Here is a 12,087-nt window from a genome sequence, read left to right as displayed (position 1 = left end):
CACTTAGAAGGTGCAACGGATCTACTAAAGAGACTGCTTACACTGCCCTATTCTGGAGTATTGCTGTGCAGTGTGGGATTCGTACCAGGTGAGACTGACGGATGATATTGAAAAAGTTCAAAGAAGGGGTGCTCGTTTTTTATTATCACGAAATAGGGGAGATAGTACCACAGACATGATACGTGAACTGGAGTGGCAATAATTAAAACAAAGGCGTTTTTCGTTGTGACGGGATCTTCTCATGAAATTTCAGTCACCAGTTTTCTCTTCCAATTGCGAAACAATTCTGTTGGCACCCACCTACACAAGGAGAAATGATCAGCGCGATAAAATAAGAGAAATTGGGGCTCGCACAGAAAAAATTAAGTGCTCGTTTTTCCTGTGCGGCCTTCGAGAGTGGACCAGTAGAGAGACAGCTTGAAGGTGGTTGTGAATAGCAGAGTAACCATTTAGCTGTAGATGTGTTGTGCACACTATATTAGCCTCCCATCATGAGATCATCCCAGTCCGGCAACCCTGGACCTCCATCCTGGATTACAACAGCGCCCTATGGTAGTGGCGCTGTGAACTAAATTAGTTTGACTCGAGACCTCAAGGTGAACACTCTGGGTGGAGATGCTGTTTATGACAACTCAAATTGGTTAAGTAAACAATATAGCACAATGCATGCAACATAAAGACTTGTGTCCATCCTATCCAGTAGCCCAGCACCGGTTGAGTCATTTTCCTGCCAATTTCTAAACGAGTGAGTGGGGGCAGGGGACAGAGAGGGGAGGAGAGGGGAGGGGGAAACTGGAAGGGGGGCTGGTGTTCGGTTAGTGGAGGTAGCCCAATATATCTATTTTCTCGCCAAAACTGGAGCTTCTTGCCATGTTGTCAGTACAACATCGCCACATCTATGGCCGGTAGCTTGGATCCGCCATCTTGAAGAAGTTTGGCAACAATGCAGAGTGGGTGACACTGGCTTTGTTCGACTATTCTTGGGTAGTGAGGCTTTGTTTTTCTCCATGTGGTTATTACAGCATACTGTTGACTGCTCATGAGGTGAGGTTAGACGTTTTCGTACTTTCGCTGACTCTAGTGTTCCAAAATACGGATGTTATTTACGAACTTGTGCGATATGTCATGCATTTGAGATGTTCATGTAGCCTTTTAAAATTCGTCGCTCCCCCTTACGTGACAAAATATTTGCTTAATTGTTTCCAGTTTCAAATAGGAGATCCATTATAATTATTGTTTGAAAGATAAAGAACTAAATAAATACATAAGGGTAACGTACTTTCCAACTAGACATCCAGAAAACTCACCTTAAGCAAACAGACTGCAGCACCTTACATGCAAAGAGGTGGATAGAGGCTGGAGAACTGGGAGTGGTAGGGTTGGTTGGTTGGTTTGTGGGGGTTAAAGGGACCAGACTACTTAGGGGAGTGGTAGGGATAACGAGAAATAGCTTAGTGTTGGGCTGTCAGTCCCTGGGAGGTAGATAACAGTGACTGCTGTAGTGAAATAACTCAATGGTTAAACCGTAGAAACCAAAGACAGACAGAGTAAGATGCTCATAATCGTCACGTAACAATGTGTACCAAGGCCGCAGAAATCAAAGTTTGCTATTTAAGCTTTACAGGCTCGAACTTTTGGTTGAAATGTCTTCAGTTTCTTCCTCCTATACGGTACGTATGCTGCTAAGTTGAAACAATACATAATTCGACCAATACACAATATTATGTTCAAAGCCTTGGCATAAATTATCCATGACCAGCTGATGGTCTACCCTATAATTTATAATAGCCACCATACATATCTATCTGCCTTCCGAAAACACCATAACAAAGCAACTGTATTAATCGAAGTGCCTGTCGACGTCAAATATGTGACGGATAGACGTGGAACGATCATTTTAACACTGCTTGATTTCAGCAAGGCTTTTGATGCTGCAGATTTCGATGTACTACTTCTGAAAATGAAACAGTTGCATTTCTGAAACAATTCAGCACTGTGCTTTGACACTACTTCAGAACAGTTAATCAGTTGACTGTGGAACAGGTAAGTCATCTAGGAGACATGTGTTGGCATGAGTCCCCAAGGATTCGGTTCTTGGGTCGTTGCGTTTTTCCCCACGTCTCAATGATATTTCATCTGTTTTACATTCTTAGAACTGCCACTTACATTCTGACGACGTTCAGCCTTGTCTAAACTAAGAATTATGCTTCTGCCGTATCAGATTTTCAGAATACAATGGTCACAAAACCCCAAGAAGTCACAGGTGATACTTATATCTCGTGGAAAGTTGAGCAGCGAACATTGTCGTGAACCATTCCCTCCCATACTCCTTGACAGTACCCATTATCAATCGAAAAACAGTAAAAGCGATGGGCACATTAATTGGGAAGAACGAGTTGTCACAGTATTCAGATAATCTCTTTCTCACCTACATGTAATTACAAACTTCGAGAAACTAAAACTAGTTCAGTCAATCGTTCCGCCGAATATTTACTACTGTGGTGTTCAACAAGGCACAAACACCGAAAACTCCAGGGAATCTGAGCTAACTACGAATGCTTACGTAAGTTTTTTGTGCAAAACTGAGTTCGTTTGGTCACGCCAGTCTGTGATCTTAGGCTAAATGTGGCCGGATACACGGCGTGTATTTCACAGCCACGCGGAGTGGTCGCGTGGTTTGAGGCCTCACGTCACGGACCGCTGGAGCTTGGAGTCCTCCCTCGCGAATGGCTGTGTGTGTTGTTCTTAGCATAAGTTAGTTTAAGTAGTGTGTAAGTCTAGGGACCGATGACCTCAGCAGTTTGGTCGCTTAGGAATTCACACACATTTGAACATTTGTATTTCACATGCTCTATTTTACTCACCAGTTTCTCAGTCACTTGTGTCCTCATATCACCTACAATTACATCTACATCTAAATGAATACATTTAAATTCACACGTAAGTGTTTCGCGTAGGTTTCATAAAACCACTTTCAGACACTTTCGCGACTGTTCCATTCTCGAATAGCACGTGTGAAAAATGAACACCTAAATCTTTCCGTGCGAAATCTGATTTACCTTATTTTATTAAGACGGCAATTTCTTCTTACGCAGACTAAAATTATTTTGGCACTCAAAATTCAGATTACTGAAGTTCCGTGTGAAGATCTCATCGCAAACAAAAGCGCCTGTTTATGAAACCGAGGAAGGTGGAAGAAAGGAAAAGGGGTAGGTGGGAAATCATGACTCCAAGCCGAATATGGCACTGCGGTATTCAGTGGCAAAAGTGGAGAATTTGTGCTGGATCGGGGCTCGAATCCAAATGCTGCGCTTCTCTAGAACGATTGCAGTAACCGTCTCGGCAACCCGGACACCCATTCCGGCTAACCAAAGTTCTCAACTTACCTCACTCTGTATTGCAGCATCCCCCGTCCATTACACCTCCTACTCGTAAATTCTTGATTCCCGTAGTGGTTCGAAAGATATTTGTACACCTCACCGAAACATATGTCATAGAGCCGTCGTGCTTGATTATTGTAATGTAATTGAGTGTGTCGTTCTGTCGGACATGAGCGACAGAGGAGACAACACTCAGTTACATTAATAAATGGACGTTTGTTTTAATGGTTGCCACCCCAACTCGCATATCATATCCCTGGCATTCTTTCGCACATCCATGACAATAAAGAACGAGCTACCCTTCTTGAACTTGTCAATGTCCTCCGTCAGTCCCACCTGTTAAGGACTCCACACCGCGCTACAATACTCCAGAAGAGAACGGACAAGCTTAGATTCGGCAGTCTCTTTAGTAGTTTTGCTCCACCTTCTAAGTGTTCTTTCACTAAAACGCAGTCGTTGGTTTGCCTTCCCACAACATTATCTATATGTTGGTTCCAATTTAAGTTGTTCGTAATTGTAATCCCTTGCTATTTAATTGAATTAACAACCATTAAATTTGTGTGATTTATCGTGTAAACGAAACTTAATGGAACTGTTTAGGTACTCTTGTGGAGGACCGTCTATTTTTTACGGTTTGGAGTCAATTACCACTTTTCGCATCATGCAAATATCTTGTCTAAATTATTTTACAATTACGTTATTGCAGTGCCTGTATTATTCCGAATTACACTTCAAAGTTCCTTCGGACATACGCGTATGTCCGAAGGAACTTTGCATAGTAATTCGAACTAGCACAGGCACAGCAATATCGTATTTATCCGTCGATGCTGGGGAAGCGAGTCTCAAGTAAAATGTCTCTTCTGTACGGGAATATACATATTGGATGTACGAGTATAGATTGTTAGATTGTGGACACATGGTCATATGGAAGTTTGTGTCTGGCCATGCATGGTGCCCGGACAGCCAAAAGGTAAGAATGCCGCATGCAATAAGCGAGAAATCGGAAATCGAGTCCCGGTTCAGCACAAATTTAAACTGTCGTCATTCCATTATACACCTAATAGTAGTCCATATTCGCAGTTGCGAATACTTTTAATGTCATTTTACATTTGGGGTTGGGTTGGGTTGATTTGGGGGAAGAGACCAAACTGCAAAGTCATCGGTCTCATCGGATTAGGGAAGGATGGGGAATGAAGTCGGCCGTGCCCTTTCAAAGGAACCATCCCGGCATTTGCCTGAGGCGATTTAGGAAAATTACGGAAAACCTAAATCAGGATGGCCAGACGCGGTATTGATTACAGTTGGATTTGATCTTGTGATGACGTTCGGCAAACGACAGCATCATCTGTAAAGATGGCTGATCAGATTACCTCCTACATTGTTCACATGGATTAGGAACAGCAGAGGGCCTATAACATTTCCTTGAGGAATGCCAGATATCTCTTTTCTTTTTCTCCATGCCTTCCCGTCAATTTTTACGTACTGTGACCTTTCTGACAGGAAAACACGAATTCAGTTGTACAAAGGAAGTGATACAAATGGTTCAAATGGCTCTGAGCACTATGGGACTCAACTTCTGAGGTCATTAGTCCTCTAGAACTTAGAACTAGTTAAACCTAACTAACCTAAGGACATCACACACATCCATGCCCGAGGCAGGATTCGAACCTGCGACCGTAGCGGTCTCGCGGTTCCAGGCTGCAGCGCCTAGAACCGCACGGCCACTTCGGCCGGCAGGAAGTGATACTCCAAAGGCAATTTGATTAGAAGTCTCTTGTGAGAAATGGAGTCAAAAGTCTCCTGGAAGTTTAGAAATGTGGATTTAACTTGGGATCCGCTCTAGGCAGTTTTCATTACTTCATGTGAATAAAGGGCCAGTAGTGTTAGGAGTATTTCAAAAGAGCCAGTTGTGTTTCAAAATAGTGAAATTCTGTGAATCCGTCTGGTTGTGTGTCAATAGGTCGTTTTTATTCCAGATATTTCATAATTGCAGAACATATTGTTCCAAAACCCCACTACAAATCGATGTCAGTGATATGAGCCTGTAATTCAGCACATTACTCCTATAGACTGTACAGTCCAGAATGAGTATGTTAATCAGGCAAAATCGCGTGAACATTGAGGCAATCATCCCATCAATCCACCAGCTTGAAGATGCTCACTTGGTACAATACCACGCCTGGCGCACATCCTTGTTCGACAGGAATCCTCAACCCTTCAGTACCTTTTTTACAGGACCGAAGGCGTGATAATCGATTGGGGAGATCAGTATTATAGGGTGGGTGCTGGAGTGTCTGCCATTTGAGTTGTCGTAACTTCTGCGTCACGACATTTCCGATATGGGAACTTGCGTACAGCACCATTCCACAATGGCAGTTTTCGACAGACATGCAAACCCACCCACATATTTCATTTTCTAATAAGTGTATACCAGTGTTTGTCCTTCGGCAGTCCTGTTTCGACGCATTTGGAAATAATATCGCTGTAGTTCATGTATCTACATTTAATGCACGCTCGTCAGAAAGACACGAATGCCACACTAAGCCCTTACCTACATAATGGTACTTATATACCCACATCGGAGTCACGCTACGTTGCACATACGCTGCATGACGCCTCTTATATTTCCATTCTCGTGTATTGTTGTTACCTGAGCAACTTCCCAGTTTTTAGGTATGGATCTTTCTTAGGACTTGTGGTTGTATATGACTGCTAACTGTACAACTATTTCACCAGTATACCCCGAAAGGAATTAAATTAATATGCAATCCAGACCGGAATATTTACTACATCTTCCTTTACAAAGGAATTTCAGAAAACAGTTTTTTATACCTACGTTTTGAGGATGCTGATGTCGGTAACATTACCATTGCTATCGTACAGCGAAGGTATTGATGGCGCCTTGACGCTGGTATTCTTTATATACGACCAGAACGTCTTTTGATTTTCTCCCAGATTTCGAGACATAGTTTCGTTGTGGAATATGGAAATATGGGAAGCACACCAGCAGCAAGACACAATCAATAACTTCACTGTGCGATACCAATGGTAACGTAACTGTAGATGACGAAGTAAATATTCCAAAATTCAAATCAAGAGCAACTGCCAATATGAGTAGCTTAGAAGCAGATATCCTCCATGTTATGAAACAGCTTAAACCACTTAATAAAGAGAAGACCTTCTGTTCAGATTGTATGCCAGTTAGGTACTTTCCAGAGTATTCTGATATAATAGCTCCATACTTAGCTATCAGATACAGCCGCCATCTCGACGAAAGATCTGTACCTATAAGACTGGAAAGTTGCACAGGTCACACCAAGAAAGAAAATAGGAGTAATCCTCTGATTTACAGTCCTATATAATTGATGTCGATTTGCAGTAGGATTTTGGAACGTATACTGTGTTCGAATCTTATGAATTACCTCGAACAAAACGAGCTATTAAAAATAGTGAGCACGGATTCAGAAAATCTCATTAGTGTGAAACACAACTAGCTCTCTGTTTGGACAAAGTAATGAGTGCTGTCAACATGGGGTCTCAAACTGATTCCATATTTCTATATTTCCATAAGGCATCTGACACCGTTCCTGACAAACGGCTTATAACCAAAATGCGTGCCTACGGAGTTTCGTCTCTGCTGCGCGTCTGGATTCGTGACATCCTGTCAGAAAGGTCGCAGTTCGTACTAACTGAGCGAAAGTCATCGAGTGAAACAGAGATGATGTTTGGCATTCCCCAAGGAAGTGTTATAGGTTCTCTGGTGTTCCTAATCTATATAAACGATTTCGAAGACAATCTGAGCAGCACTGTTAGATTGTTTACTGATGATGCTGTCGTTTTCCGTCTAGTAATGTCATCAGAAGATCAAAACCAATTGTAAATGATCTAGCAAAGTAAATAATGAGAAATGTGTGGTCATCCAGATGAGTAGTGAAAGGAATCAGTCAAATTTAGATTACACGAGGTGTTAAACATATCTAAAGGCTGCCAATTCAACTAAATACTTAGGTTTACAATTACGAATAACTTAAACTGGAACGATCGCATAGATGATGTTAAGGGGAAGACGAATCAAAGTCTGCGCTTTATTGGTGTAACACTTAGAAGATGCAACAGGCCTACTAAAGTGACACCCTGCACTACGCATGTCCGTCATGTTCTGGAATATTGTTGTGCTGTATGAGATCCTTACCAGATAGGATTAACGAAGGACATCGATAAAGTTCAAGGAAGGTCATCTCGTTCTGAATTATTTCGAAATAGGAAAGAGAGTATCACAGATATGATAGGCGGATTGGGGTGCAGTCATTAAAACAAAGGCGGTTTTCGTTGCAGCGATATCTTGTCATGAAATTTCAGTCTCCAACGTTCTCCTTCGAATACAAAAATATATTGTTGACACCCACTAACATAGGGTGCAGTGAGCACCGTAAGAAAACAAGTAAAATCAGAGAATACACGCCGGCCGGTGTGGCCGACCGGTTCTAGGCGCTTCAGTCTGGAACCGCGCGTCCGCTACGGTCGGAGGTTCGAATCCTGCCTCGGGCATGGATGATGTCCTTAGGTTAGTTAGGTTTAAATATTTCTAAGTTCTAGGCGACTGATGACATCAGATGTTAAGTCCCATAGTGCTCAGAGCCATTTTTAGATAATACACGGAATGAGTTAAGTGTTCGTTTTTCCCGCGCTCTGTTCGGGAGTGGAACAGTAGATAAATAGTATGAAGGTTGTTGATGAACCCTTTTACAAGACTTAAGTGTGAATTGGAAAGTAGTCATGTAGATGTAGATGTAGATGTAAATCTATTAAAAGCATATCTCATCGAAGTCCACGCTACATACTGAATACCTATAGACCGTCGTCAATCATGAAGATTTTGGGTTCTTCAAAATACTACATGTTTTATGTGTTTTTCATTGGTTCTTCAACACTATCCTGACGTGCTTTGTGTATCATGGGGGATCTGTTCCGTCTGCAATTAACTTAGTTGATATAAAACTCTCAGCTGCCATCAGTAATATTTCATTGAATTTAAGGGAAATTTGTTTGACGTTTATATAATTAGTATGAAAGGATTGGAGACTGTCTCTTAGGAAGGCGTTAAGCGTTCTTTTATCCGTTTTTTTTAATGATATATATTGCGTGTATTTTTGTTGGAGTTGGATGTTACGGTATTCAGTCTCGCTACGATGAACTTGTGGTCACTAATTCCTATCTCCGTCATGACGCTCTCTATTTGCTGAAGATTGTCTGTCACTGAGAGATCCAGCATGTTATCGAAGCCATTTACACTTAAGTGTGGATACTTCAACTAATTGCTCAAAATAATTTTTGGTGTAGGCATTCAGTACTCGTTTAGACGAATATTTCATAACCACGAAACTATATCTAATACGTGCAGCACCTTGGCTGTACCTATGCGTAACACTAAATCTTCCTCCACCTATTTCTCTATTTCATCCATACGCTTTTCGAACAAGCTACCCAGTAACCTGCATCTGATCCTAAAAACACTGCATTCAAGAGGAGATTAAAGCTTCACCTGTTATGATCGACCTAGCATCAATCCCGTTGTACCCTAGCTGTCTTCCTTCTGTCCAACAGTGAACCAAAATTTATGGCACATTGTCAATACTAATCCTGCTTTCCTCGTACCTGTCTACTTCTGTATTTTTTCCATCTCATCTGCTAACTTCAGTTCTTCTCGTTATTCCCCACTCAATCAATTTCTTCTAGAGATCTGATAACTCCTGTACTGCTGCTATGCATTTCTGTTAATATGTCATTGCTCCCACCCTACTGGAATGTTCGTTATGTAAAAATTACCTAACACAAAAATAAGACTGACATTACTGTAATACGATACGTTTATTACTATAGCAATTATTGTTTTTAGTGTCATGTAGAGTTCCTGAAAATGCATGACCAAATAAATAAATAAATAAGATCATAATTTGCGAGGTGGTGATGGGGGTGAGGGGATGTGCAAACCAGCAAGTTAACTCCAACGAGATGCTCCTAATCGTAGTTATACATAAACTATTTATTTAGGGTGAAAACAACTAAATTTCGAAATTTGCTAAAGTCATTGTCTGAGATTTTGGTACAATGGATCTGTGTGCTTTATAGAGTAATTGCATTTCGTTTGATTTACTTCCCCTACTTACCTTTGCATCTGTACTGCACACAAAATATCTGCACAACAATGCAGATTTCGACTGTATGCGTTGTATGTCTTGGTTGAAAACATAATACCTGTTCCATTCACTCAAATAATTGTTCTTAAGAAGAACGACAACAATCATGATCACTTTACTTTTGCTCTGATACTTGCACTTGGTATTGCTCTGTCCCGTCTCGGTTTTTTCTGGAAGTCTTAGTCGTACATTGACAGTGATATACAGCAGTAAGGATAGGTGTACCTATGGAGAAATGGTCGAAATGCACCTCGTGTGTGTGTACATTGACCGCATTGGAAGAGCGGTACAACGACTCTATGCTGAACTTTCCTACGGCGACGGCGCCGATACCGCAGTACTTTGGCATCTGAGGGTAGTTGTGTTACTCCGTGTCTTGTGCTGTATGTTTGGTGATCACATATGACAGGCTTTTCGCCGCTCATGAACGTTTCTTCATATAAACAAAGGTAGTTGGTGTAACAAACAGAATTTTTTATAATTACATTATCACTCTGTGGCGAGATACCTGAGATCACTGATACCCAATAAACATCCCTCAACAACCTCTGAAATTTTATACGTGGAGCTCGGATTCTCCTTTTATACTTTTATGTATTGCCATAACGGTCATGTAAATACAGCGTGTCCAGCAAAGAAGTCCCTGATTTAAAAATTAAATACCTCGAAAACTGAGATCGATAGACGAATCCAATAAACGGTATCTTTATTGCGAAAGCTGTAAGTATTTTATAAAAAAGTTATACAGAGGTTTCGGAATAGTTGGAAATGCTGCAGGCAGATGGTGCTGTAATAGCAATACGTAGTGCCTATCCCTTTAAGACCAGATTTTTTTTCTGGAGGAAAATGCTGTAATACCCTTATGTGATTTTTTAATGATTTTAGTTGCAAGATGTATACAAAAATATGTACCCGTTTTCAAAATATACTTTGTACATTTGGCTTCTTTTTATGGACTAATGTAATTAATTCTGAAATATTCACTTTTGTAATAAATAAACTGGCCATTCAATAATTACCGTGCAATATAACAATATAAATAATATTATTTTATACAGTGGAATATAGCTAACCAACTACTTTCGTATATTCTGGCAGTTATAAGCTGCTGTGCACTGTTACACTGACTAGTTGATATTTTCATAGTGAAGCCCAAAAGTTGGCAGCACTTGTACATGACAAAAAGACTGAACATGTGTGTTCATGACGTTTCCACTGAGGAAACATATGTCTGTTCCAAGTAAGAGACAGTAAAATTTAATGAACGCATTTGTAGCCAGTGGTTCTGAAAGGGCTTAAATAGTGTGCCGTAGCTCAGAGCGATCAGTTACACCGTTGAAATTTGAAAGGAGGTTAGCGTATCAAAGGAAGATGTTGAAATCATGTATTCCATTGAACAAAATGTTTTTCTGGCATTGGAATACCACAGATTAGAACACACTCCTACGTCAACAACGTGCAGTTTTCGGTTTAACCATGATGTGGCTTGTTGCTGCAGGATTGTCTTCTAATCATTCAAAAACATTTTGTTCAATGGAATACGTGATTTCAACCTCTTCCTTTGACACGCTAACCTCCTTTCAAATTTCAGTGCTGGAACTGATCGCTCTGAGCAGCGGCACACTATTTATAGCTCTTTCAGACCCATTGGCTACAACTGTGTACCACCATGAGAATCAATGCGTTTTTGAATAAAAGGTTTTATTAGCAAAATGGCAAGCCTACAAACTGTCTCCTTGCTCTCGTATATTCTAGCACAAGAATACACCATAAAAAAAGAGTATAACACTAACGTGTAATTTTTAACTAATTGTTGTACTATGCGCAAAATCAGCATTTTTTAAAAGTTCGCTACAGTCAGTATATTTATAACGCAATGGTGGTTGGTTAAATAGTCTCAGTGTATTATTCTTAAAACTAGTTAATGTTGACATTTAAATCTTTTCAAGCTGCCCTTTATCAACTTACTTATTTTAGACGCATACACACTACGGCAGAATACAAGGTACCAGGACATAAATTTTTCTCTTCACACATACGATAAAGGAAAAAAAAAGGAAACCCCGTGACGAGGCAGTGAAGTCGACCGACCGCTACAGATCTCACATTCTCAGCTACAGATCATCGGATGCGGTATTTAGGGGCATGGGGTCAGCGCACTGCACTTCCTACCGTTATCGAGGGTCTGACCTTCGAGTCGCTTCCTCTGATCAGGTAGCTCCTCAAGTGGCATCCTGACCCAGCCCTTCCACCAAGGAAAAACATCTGGCAGTACCGAAAATCGAAGTCCCCCATATGAGGGTCAGTCGCATTGACCACTCACCTACTGAGACGGACTTACACATACGTTACTTTACGGAAAACATTTCTTCATGTAGTTAAGAGGACTTAAGGCAATCAGGTGTGACATCTCCGACAGTCTAAGTCATTGCATGTAATGAGTACATTAACATTTCGGCGATAAATGCATCCAAGAGATGACATGTTTTACTTTCGGCCACCGAATATAT

This window comes from Schistocerca gregaria, chromosome X, assembly GCF_023897955.1.
Source record: "Schistocerca gregaria isolate iqSchGreg1 chromosome X, iqSchGreg1.2, whole genome shotgun sequence".
NCBI lineage: Eukaryota > Metazoa > Arthropoda > Insecta > Orthoptera > Acrididae > Schistocerca > Schistocerca gregaria.
Note: the sequence above shows the minus strand (reverse complement) of the source record.